The sequence below is a fragment of the Dicentrarchus labrax genome, unplaced genomic scaffold (genome assembly GCF_905237075.1).
Source record: "Dicentrarchus labrax unplaced genomic scaffold, dlabrax2021, whole genome shotgun sequence".
Classification (NCBI taxonomy): domain Eukaryota; kingdom Metazoa; phylum Chordata; class Actinopteri; family Moronidae; genus Dicentrarchus; species Dicentrarchus labrax.
Window position 1 is genome coordinate 30,347,439 of NW_026136706.1, and position 11,880 is coordinate 30,359,318.

General features: G+C 41.1%; 1 protein-coding gene across 3 annotated transcripts in view; it reads right to left on the reverse strand.

Annotated features, from left to right (window-relative positions):
* Positions 1-7,240, reverse strand: part of raph1a (Ras association (RalGDS/AF-6) and pleckstrin homology domains 1a) — a 72,153-nt gene extending 64,913 nt beyond the window's left edge. For 2 of the 3 annotated variants that reach the window (XM_051404474.1, XM_051404471.1), the window contains exon 1: positions 6,998-7,240. The gene's annotated coding sequence lies outside the window, so the exon portion shown is untranslated. Of the gene's footprint in view, positions 1-6,102; positions 6,516-6,997 lie in introns of those variants that run through there. The other variant, XM_051404473.1, reaches the window with a different exon arrangement.
* Between the last annotated feature and the right edge of the window lie 4,640 nt (positions 7,241-11,880).

Consider the following 11,880-nt stretch of genomic DNA (forward strand, 5'->3'; position numbering starts at 1 on the left):
ATCTGGATACTCCATTAATAGTGTGTTTGTCACTGTGTGTGTGTGTGTGTGTGTGTGTGTGTGTGGCTCCCTCACGCACACACACAGGCTGAGTCATTGCATTCAGTTGCCAGTTGCCTGTTTCAACAACAAACAGCAGAAAACCACACACTGTTATCAGCACGCACCCACCTACCCACATAGGTCAGCATTAACAGGAGATATAAAGGGCCACGAGATACAGATGCAACTCTTAATGTCCAAATGTGCGACACACACAGCTGGTATCAGTCAGTTCAGTCTATGCAGAGAGCACAGACAGGTTGAAAGAATACTGTGTGACCTCAAAACGTCCCTAAATGCCTTTAAACAATAAGTCACTCACTGCTTTCTCACCTTATTGTGCGTTTTAGCATTAGCTTTTATGCTAGATATGTTATATAATGTTCAGATTTCCTCTTCTGGATTTTGATTTATTAAAAAATTAATCAGCTTCTTTGTTCATCCTCTCCACAAGCTTCCCTTTACAATTTAATCCAATATCTAATCTCAACTGCACCGAAACTAGGCCATTTCATTATACATGCGAATATGGCCGTTAATCTACCGATGCCGGTCAGCCGGTTCAGGCTTGTGAGTCTCCATCGAGGTGCTTCAGTTATCTGTGCCGCCCACGCCGATGCCTCCAAAAGCCAGAACCAAAAAGTTCAACAGAACAAAGCTCCTGAGCACCCTAACTATCCAAAGAGAGGAAACCATGTACCATTACCACCTCATCAGCACCACTAAAATGCTCTTTGAACAGGGTCCTAAACCCCCAACTTGAGTCAACCCTTTCAGTGGGTGGACAAAATATTAGAACCACATCTCGATGCACTAACACAATATCAATATTGTACAACTCAACAATACCACAAACAGCCTCCAATAGGACCATACCATACATCAACCCCTCTCTAAAACAGCTGAACATTAGAAACTTTACAAAGGATTTATTATCTCTGCCAAGGAGGTTATGTTTCTGTTGCCATTTGTTTGTTTGTAAATGGTGAATGGACCTGTACTTGTATAGCGCCTTTCTAGTCTTCCGACCACTCAAAGCGCTTTTACACTACGTGCCACATTCACCCTTTCACACACATTCACACAGCGATGCACAACATCGGGAGCAATTTGGGGTTCAGTATCTTGCTCAAGGATACTTCAACATGTGGCGGGAGGAGCCAGGGATCGAACCAACAACCTTCCGATTAGGGGACGACCCGCTCTGCCCTCTGAGTGTCTGTGTGTCTGTCAACAGAAAAACAGTATTACCATATACTGAATCGTAACTGGGGGTGTAAGAATAAGAGTTTCATGATATTAGGTTTTGTGATATTGTACTGATTCTCAAAATGTATTGCTTTTTAATAAGTAGTTTTCGTGCACAAATGTGTGGCATTGATTTATGTTGTGTTGTGGTTAATGGTTATGTGTATGTGCATACTATGACATTTTTCCTAAAATCTGATTTTAAAAAACCTTGCTTACAGTATCGCGATTTATCGCACTATACTGACTCGTTATCCCTGTATCGTGATACATAATGTGTCGTCAGCTTCTTGCCAATACTCAACCCTAACTGTAAAACTGCCAGTCAGCCACTAGTCAGTGGCCCAACAAACACAATCACAAACACCCACACCCACACCATCTCCAGTTTCCTGCTCCACTCCTGATGCTGTTTAATGTGCGAGTGTCTCTGCAGGCACTGACACAGCAAAACAGACTGCACTATGGACTACTACACAGCAGTGCTGCATTCCACTATAACCACACAACAGCTTCAAACACTGTTGGTCGGCGCTATTCACTCATATGTGAAATGGTGTTTCACATTCACATACAGACACTTGTTTTCAATCCAATTTAAGGTAATGGACATGTGAATTATGTGAAAACAACATTCACATGTGTGGTGTTGGTTGTTTCTTGCATTAAACCAATGGCTCTGTAGCTATAAATGTTAAATCTCAAAAGTCTGAGCTTTCTTGAACACACCATTGATGAAAAGTGTCATAACACTCTGTATTCACAACTGCTTTAACGTGCTCGGATAGTGCAACAAAATAAAAGAGACTAAATGAGAAACTGAGGCCTGGAGTGTCCCTCTGTAGCAGAACTGCTCTGTTGCTCCTTCACACCCCCTCTGTCTGTCTCACCCCTGGGACGAGGAGGAATTTCCTGAGAGAAGGAGGGATGACTTTTCCATACACTTGGCGAGGGAGAGACACAGAAAGACAGACAGAGAGGGAGAAGAAAACAACATCAGATGGTGACCTGGGTTGACCTCTCGTAGCCACCAGTGAGAATATTGTGCCGAGCAGCTCCAGAGCAGCTGATACAGATGTAACCAGTGCATTGATGTGATGTTTACAAGAGGAGTGCAGCGCTGCCAGAGGAAGCACACCGGACCCACATGGTCTCTTCATGCTAAGCTCGCAGGCCGGCCCGGTGCCTGGAAAATGCAGATGTACAATTCCCACAACAGTAAGTGTCCCTGAGCAAGACGCTGAGCATAGTTGTGGACTATCCAAACTCATTCTTCATATCACTGTGACTGTGACTGTATTACATCGCTAATATTTTGGGTGCAAATTCGACATCTTGCTCTGTAGGGGATTCTATAAGACATCGTGAAAACACTTGATTTTTGAGTGTGCAGTTGATTTTTTCGCCACAAAACAGGAAATGGAGGAACTGCTCACAGCTGCAAAACATTCCAAAAAAATGTAGATGCTGATATAACAGCTTGAGGAAAATCTCAGAAAACAAAAAGTAACAAGCATTTTGTTTGTTTTTGAAGCTAAAATTCCGTTGACATTCCAGAGTCACAGTTTGATTGACGTTGGTTAGCTCAAGTCTTATAGCATTTCCTGTTTGTGCAAAAAGGAAACGGATTATTTTTACACTATACTAGAAAAAACAGTATGCTACAAAAAAACGGTACAAATATAGAGCCTGACCGATATCGGCCTATATACCATACCGGTATCGGTGTATATGTTATGTCATATCAGTGTGAAATTAGTCCACAATACACATTTTTATTCCAGCTGGGTAATGGCCTACATATCAGTCGAGCTCAAACACAGTAAAAGCAGTCAGTATGTAATATAATAGGGCTTTGTATTGGTAAGAATCTGCCGATACGATGCATATTACAATACAAGGGTTCTGATTCTATATATTGCCATACCGTCAACCAGGCAATATATTGATTTTTAATTTAAAATAAATCTGAACTTAAAAAGACTGTCATAGTATAAAGAACACACCAACATGAGAATAAAATGAGTTAAAAACTTCACAGTCACTGTAACATCCAACATCATAGCCCTCAGTTTACAACACTGCTATCTAGCAGTTTAACCACAAAAATCCATACAGTGTTTTTGAGAATCAATACAATATCACAAAATATTGCAATACAATATTTTTCAGTATTTTCTAACACTCCTAGTACAGAACTTATTCACAACAAATGAATATCCACAGACAACTGAACAGAAATCTATTGGTTTTGAAATAACTTGTGTTCTTCTGCAAAAGAGCTGGAGATTTCGAGACTGGTGTTGAATGATTCAAAATTCAAAAATCAGTTTCATATTGTATCAGGATTTCCCTGTGGATTCACCTCCCCACTGGTGACCACCAACTGCCCGAATGGCATCAATGTGAAGAAAAGAAAGCCTACTGGGTTGGGCGAACATATCGGCATTCGCCGGTTGGAAGATGTTAACATTGCCCAACTCTACCACCTGCTACAACCAGAATACAGTCAACAGAACATCCAAAAGATAATGTCACACTGCTTGACTGGCATTAGATCATCGGGAAGTACGGAGCAGAAACACCATGGGATGAGACTAACCCACAGTGAAGGATACTGAATTAGAAAACCAGGACCCTGCGGGTCTCAGATGTGGAGCTCAGTCTGACTGGCTGGTCGGATACAGTCAGAGCAGCCTTTAGTTGAAGTAGGGCAGCAGGGATTTTTATACTCCAGTTAACCCTCAACACTACTGGGAGATACTGAATTCTGCCCCACTTTTCTGCACGCAAGTATGTTACAGAGGTGGGACGTCTCCAGCCTGTCCCAACGATTCCACTGCAGCTCTGACGGGCCTGGTTTCAGACAGTGTCCCATCACTAGTGAATCTCAGAGTACTGTTCAAATAAGGTATCAAACAATTAAAGGAACATTGTTTGAAAATTCCAGTTTTGTTAAAAATTACCATACAGTTCGGTGTGATTGACAGGAATGTGATTATTCCATGTGCTCCTGCATATTCGGACAAAGGGCTGCAGCGATGAATCGATTAGGTGTCAACAATTACATTAATTCATTTCTAATTCCAGCTTCTTCAACGTGAATATTTTCTGGCTTCTTAAGTCCTCTATGACAGTAAACTGAATATCTTTGGGCTGTGGACAAAACAAGACATTTGAGGACTTCACTTTGACCTTGACCTTGACCTTTGGCAAACACTGATCAACATTTTTCTCCATTTTCTGACATTTTATGGACCAAACAACCAATCAATGAATCAAGAAGGTGATCGATAGATTATTCTACAATTAAAATAAGTGTTAGTTGCAGCCGTAGTATTACCAGTACATGAGTAGAAAAAAACCCTACAAGGCTTGGCATTTATCCGTTTTTCTTAAAGTTCAAAGCGAGGTCGAAACCTCTCTGAGTTCTTTGGAAAAAAGGCAGGGAAACACGGCCACCGCCCACTTTCAATGGAGAAGGCAAGATTCCTCACCAACAAAAACAGGTACATTTCCATCATGGAGGCTGAGGGCTGAGAATAAAATCTTGTAACCTAAATGTGTTTGCATATCGAAAACGGTCAGGTCTGAAGGCTGGCAGGCGTCAAACCTCTGGTTACTCACTGATCAGAGTGTTTAATCAGGTTTTGTTTTTACTCTTCTGTTCAGGCAGTTTTTGTACAGCTGCTCATGTAAAGCGCTTGAGAACTTCAGTTGAATAAAAAAATTGATTTGTAGGAAAATATATTTATAGGCACCAGTGTTAAAAGATCTGAAACAATACCCAGCATTAAAGAGGGTTATTCAGATTCATGATATTGCTGCATTCTCATTCATTTCAATGAGACACAGAAAAGTCAACCTTGGCTCAACTGTTGCCAAAGCGCAGTCTGACATCGTCTGGCAGTGAAATATATATTGGTCGATCAATCTTCAAACGGGACTTCTGGGTTCGGTCCAACGCGTCCACTGCTGCACTGGTGCCATCAAAGCCTGTGCTGACCTCTCTGATCGCACTGCTGCACTCCACACACACAACATACATCTACCTTTAGGGTTCATTAAACCAAAAATCTATAATTTATAAGATTATGGGAGCCAATTTTCATACAAGCCACCACTGACATCTTGAATCTGTTTCAATGAAGATAAACATAAGGGATTGATGTTTTATTCAGGGTGGATACAGATATTGATTATTATTAATCGAGGAAACTAATAACCGATATTTGGAACATTTGCAGTCAAAATTAAGTGTAATTAAGTACATTAACTCAACTTGTACTTGAGCGTGTCCATTTTGTGCTACTTTACACTCCTACTGCACAACATTTTGGGGGCAAAAATTTGAACTTTTAACTCAAAGGAACCTACAATGATTGGTCGAATTTGCAGAAAGGTTGCGGTGACTGGACAAAATTGCAAGGTTGCCCAGAATTCACAGCAATTGGTTGAATTACTGTTAATTGAGGGACAGTAAAGTGGCGGCTACAGACTGAGAGAGGGGGCTGCATCAGAGCCAAAGCAGTTGCATTTTTAAATTCTTTCATTAAATTGGCCGCCAGATACAAATATAACAGTACTGATGCTGAATATCGGCTCCAGCAATCAGCCAGGCTGATAATCAATCAATAAACATGTTCAATGGTAAAAGCATCCATTTCAAGACCTTTATCGTAACATAGCAATTCCTAAAGTGAGCTACTGTTCAGTGTGGCAGGCCAATCACAATATTTCCCTGTAGGAATTCCTCATTTTGAGACAGACAGGTCTACCAGCAGGGAGACATGACACTTCAGACAGGCTTACCTTCAAGAAGTCAGACCGTGAAGCAGTCTAGCAGGAGGACAAGTAAGACAGACGGACACACGAGACAGACAGACAGACAGACAGATGGCAGGCCTGCATGTCTGATGATGCTGAATTTGAAATGACTTCTAAATGAGGCTCGGGGCGAAACCCTGACCTGGCTGCTTCTGAGAGGAACAGACAATTACACATCCACAGGCTCAAACCAATGCAATACATGATTCTGAATAAAGTACACATTTCGGTAGGAGTCAGCGGTGTGGCAGCTGCGGGGGAACACGCCCATGGCGGTGTAATGCTATATGAATGCCACGCCTTGCTCGTGTCAGCTCAGCACGCCTGGCCTCCGAGCTGCAGCGCGGAACGCAAAGGACCCCGGCTGGAGAGGCGCTGTCAGCCGGCTGCTGCTCCCCGGCCAACCTGCGCATCCAGGCCGGGAGAGTGTGCTCTGCAGGCCCTGCGGCGTTTAATACAGCACCGGAGGACAGCGCACACACACACACACACACACACATGCACAACGAATAACGGCGCTTACGGGCTGAAATAACCCTGCGTTTGCACATGCACTCAGCACTGTAATGCATTTTAACCAGAATCAAAGCCCCCCTCTTCTGTGCTCGTTTTCTCTGTCACCCCCTCCTCCTCCCTCCTCCTCCTCCTCCCCTTCTCCTTTCTCTGCGGACACATGCAGCCACTAACGGGATTAATTGGTTTTTATTCCGGCGGATGTTAATGAAAGGCTCCGCTCTCCGTCCGACAAACAATAAAAGGGTCCAATGTGGGGGGGGTCTGACCTGTCGAACCGCGGATGTAAAGCAGCGAGGGGAGAGGGAGCAGGGTGAGTGTGCTGGGGGAGAGATGCGTTAGGGTGAAGGGGAATTGGGCTACTTACTGTGCGGATCCAGGCAGATTTCTGGGAGGAAAAAAAAAACCCGCAGCCAGCAGCAGGGAGACGGAGAGGCGTCCGGTGGGAAACCCCGTGGTGTAACGGTCGAGGCTTCGGCGGGATTTCTGCCGGTTTAGTCCCCGGGTTTTCACCGACTCCCCTTTCCCAGATATCCCAGATTTCCCAGATTTCCCCTGCTGCCACACTGAATCCCAACACCGCTAACACTGGCGTCAAGCTACAGGCAGGCTAACTGCGAGACTTCCGGCCGTGATTTTCACAATAAAACACCCAGCGACGTCTTTGCTTTTAAATGACTTCTCTAAACATATCTTTTCAAAAAAGCCTTTTATTTATTCTAGCGCACCGTTTTATTTCTATCGTGTCTCATATATTGTATTGTTATTATTATTGTTTATTTTATTTTTGTGTCTTTTTATTCTTTTGTTTATTTAGTATTATTTTAATTCGATGGTTTTATTTGCCTCAGTGTAGATTTTTGCCAACATGTTTCATCTTTATTATTGTTAATATTTATCTTTATTTATTATTATTAATATTATTATTATTATTATTATTATTATTATCTGATCTGATTTGCCTGATTGCCAATCCTGGTTCACCCATGTATTATTGGAATTATTATAATAAATAATATTATGGTTATTATTATTACTGTTGTATGAAACCAGCAACCGTTATTTGACAAAAAAAAAATGAATGAAAGAAACTAACTTTTATTTTAATCATTTTCAAGGCCTGAAAAATGATTGTTTTTATTATCCCCTAGTGCTATTGTTTTTTATTATTAACCTCATCTTTAAGCATTTTATTAAACAAATGTAAATATGTTTTGTAACTGCTTCCGTATCCTTTTCATCATTACTCAATCCCTCAGATTTATCCAGTGATCTCTTGAAAACTGCTCGCCTATATTTCCAAACAAAACAATCAATACATTATTATTATTATTATTATTATTATTATTATTATTATTATTATATATATATATTTTTTTATTTTTATTTTTTATTTTTTTATTTAAACAAACCCTTGTTGGGGGACAAATATTTAGAAAATTGTACAAAGTAAAGCAAGTAGTCAAACTGAAATGTCGGTTTCAACGCGTTGGGTCTGTTTTATTGTGAAGCTCAAACTATCTCACTTCCGGTGTTCTTGACGTTTGACTTGATGTATCCAACACCGGATCCCAAAAAACTCAGCGGGAGCGCGGATCCATGCCCTGCGCGTTCCCGGTGCCTTGTTTCCTGTCCTGCCCAACCCAGAATCAGCTCAACCAATCAGTCCCGGTGAGCTCACCGCTTTCCACTCTGTCCCTCTCATACAGCCTCTATCATTTACATTCGAGCATTTATTCTGTTCTTATATTAAAGTTAAAATGAGCGCTTCTCTCTCTCTCTCTCTCTCTCTCTCTCTCTCTCTCTCTCTCTCTCTCTCTCTCTCAGCACCTTGTTCAAGCAGCTGCTGCTTTTCATGCCAAAGTGTGACCTCTAGTGGTGTGAGGCCGCCTGTGTCAGTGGCAGTGCAGTAGTGAAACAGCACACTGTGACATGTGCGGTATTTACCACAATATGTTTCACGTAATAAGTTTAACAGCAGGGCAAAAGATTTTCACTGTGAAGTCCATTCTCAGTGTCTGTGGCCTGGAGGTTTCACACTAAACAATTTTGTTTGAGTTGCATACACAATGTCCCATAATCCTGCTCATACGTACACATCTCAAACTTAGATTTAAGCACAGACAAACCTTAGCTTTCTAGTGTCCTTTGACACTAGCTGCACAGTGAAGTGACGGTGGTACAGCCCAGAGTCATACAGAGTGCCACCTGTGGAACCGTTCTGAAACGAATTGTCTTATGTGTGTATGTAATGTCTAAATTCAGCTGCCTATTACTGTAATTCTGATATAATCAAAGACTTTTAAACAGGATTTTACCCGTGTATTGAAAAAATGAAAGGATTGTAATACATTAAAGCCATTTTAATGGATAACCTGTACAGTTAAAAAGAATTCAAAGAGAAAAGTGTACACATGTCACATATGTGTACGTGTGTTGAGGGTATCCTACAGCAGAACAATCAGGCAGGCAGCAGAGAGGAAGGAAGAGGAGGTGATACAAGCTGCAGCTGGAAACCACACAGTGACACCCTGCTTGTGTGTGCGCATGCACCTTGGCAGTTTGTTTCACTGAGTAGGTGGGAACAGTCATCGCTGCCTGAACCTCATGGGTTGTTCATTGTAAATTTAATCAAAAATAACTCAAAATTAAAAGTCAACCGCAGATTTTTGAGGTTTTAGTACAAAGAGAAGAAAAATGTCACTTTTCCATCATTTTGAAACCAAACAGCGACAGAGTGTGACGAGTGCACACAGACAGACAAGCTGAGACGTAAATGTGGAGGTGCAGTCAGTTGAAGCGGGACGTCCCCTGTTGGCTCAAAATACAGAGCTGATGGAAAAAGGAATGAAAAATTTCCACCCAGTTGTTCTCTGTTGAACTGTACATCATAAAAAGAAATGATCTGCGTGACATTTCTCAGTGCCATGACAACCTAACAGCTCAGACTGCTATCTCGGTTGCAGGCCACTTCTTTATGGCCCAAATACTAGCATAAAAGGGATGAAAATGCACAAAGAGTGACTTCATACTAAATATTATAGTAAAAAAGTAAAATACTTCCTCAATGACCTCAAATCGTTTAAAGGTTTATGTCTGTTGCGCTTCTGAACGCACATTATCCATGGATGTGTTAAAACCAAGTGTGAACCTATCGTGATGTCACCCATTGGTCTGTGAAGTACCGTTTTAAAGCCTAGAGGTTGGCAATATGCCCCTCACCATGGCGTTTTTTTTTTTTTTTTTAGCTGCTCTCATTGGCTGCTCAGTTTTTACCCGTCTGGAAACAATGGCAGATCGCCTGGTCACACATGATCTTGTATTACATTAAATATGTTTCTGAAATGATTTTAGGTGGGATATAGTCAACGTAGAATCCTGATTCATATCTGATCAGCACTGCCTAGTTTGACAGTTTGATCTGAGTTTGGTGCGTTGAACTGGACGGTCTCACTGAGAATGACCTGTCAATCACAAGGTAGCCACGCCCTAAAGCATACCCTGCTTTATGGTCTATTTTACTCTAAATGGAACCATCATATACTAAATCTAAGAGAATCTAAGAAATCTAAAACTAGAGATTGAGACCATAAACTCATCAGGAAACTGTTAACTCAGCTCATAAATCAAGTGAGAAGTTGGGTCATTTCTCTTCCAGGTCCATGGAGCTGCCCCCTGCTGGCCATTAGAGAGAATGCAGGTTTAAGGCACTTTAGAATTGGCTTCACTTTACACACCTGGAAAAGTCTTTTTGGGGTCCCTGGCTCTTCCTGGGGGCCTGCCATTATCACATTTGAGTCTGGTCTGTTGGTCTGTACTGTGCTGTTCGGAGCAGGCTGTTTGCTTGGCCTCCAGTATTGCTGCTTTATCAATATCATCAACCTGCAAAGCTGGAAAGCCCCCGCAGTTTCAGATGCTCGCCCCCACCCAATCAGTATTCTTCGAAGACCCGCCAGTACTCTGCCTGTAACTGCATTACTAATGTTGTCAGCACTGTGGGCTAACTCTTGCATGAGTAACCCTGCAGCTTAAAATCTTGTTTCTACTAACCTCTTGTGGTGGAAAACTAACACCTTGCTGTAGTGTTGGAGATTTACCGAGGGTGTGCAACACACACACACTGTAAAACCAGATGAGTTGATTTAACTAAAAAAATATTTTGTTTTAAGTTAAAAAACATTCCTGATCAAGTAGTGCTAGTCATTTTATGTGACACTGACTTAATTTTGTAATTTGTATTTGTATTGTAAAAACAAAATACCTAGTAAAAAGTATTTAATCAGAAATGTTTCTGTAACCTACAAAACTAAGTTAGTGTCACTTAAAATTACTAGTAGAGGCTGTTTCATCAAGAATCCTTTTCAACTTGCAAAATTGTGTTTGTGTTATTTAAAATGTTCACTTACGGCATTATAGTGCATGAAGCATCCAACCAGAAGAGGTCAGTGTAACTTTGTTTCGTATTAAGTTATGTAGCTGGTGAGCTTTTATATTTTTGTCATCATCACTTTAAACTGTCATATCAGAAAGTGAGATCACCTCCGCAGCCCAAGCAGCTACACTACACAAGGACAAACTGGAGGATTGTGGCAGTCTTTACAGACACAGCAACACTTTCGCAACTGGGGCTCCCGGAAAGATTAATGTATGAAGAACCTAGTATTATTGGTAACTTAACTGGAAGTTACAAAATCCTAGATGTTAGTTAGCTAATTTAGCAACAGTCTATGGTAGGTGTAATGTTTTTTTGTTTTTTTTTAAATGCAAAAACAAAGGGAATTAAAAAATCTTCAAATGACAGAAAATCCCGGAAGATTATTTTGTTTTTCTAAAATCAGTGTAAATGATTCTGTCTCACTTTAAGGGTACTTTGGTCTAAATATCCTATATTAATGTTCTAGCATAAGCAGTAGCTACATTACCTAACGACAGCTCGGGTTAAGGTTATTGTCATATTCGGTTAATAGTCAGACTTAAGTTGATCTTGCTAGAAGAGGTCAATGAAAATACTGTATGTGTAACGTTCTAGAGCAGAGTATGGCTGACACATGACTCTCTTCTCGTCTTGTTTAGTCTTTCAGTAGACCATATGATTTATCGTCAGACGACTGTATGACTGCTTAGGATGTTGACGAAAAGGGCATACTTCATGGTATTTAAAGCGTTCAAGGATTTAAATGTAGTCCTGCTGTCATCCACAAGAGATAATTACTCTATGTATTATGTGAAATGAATTGATTCAAAACAAGT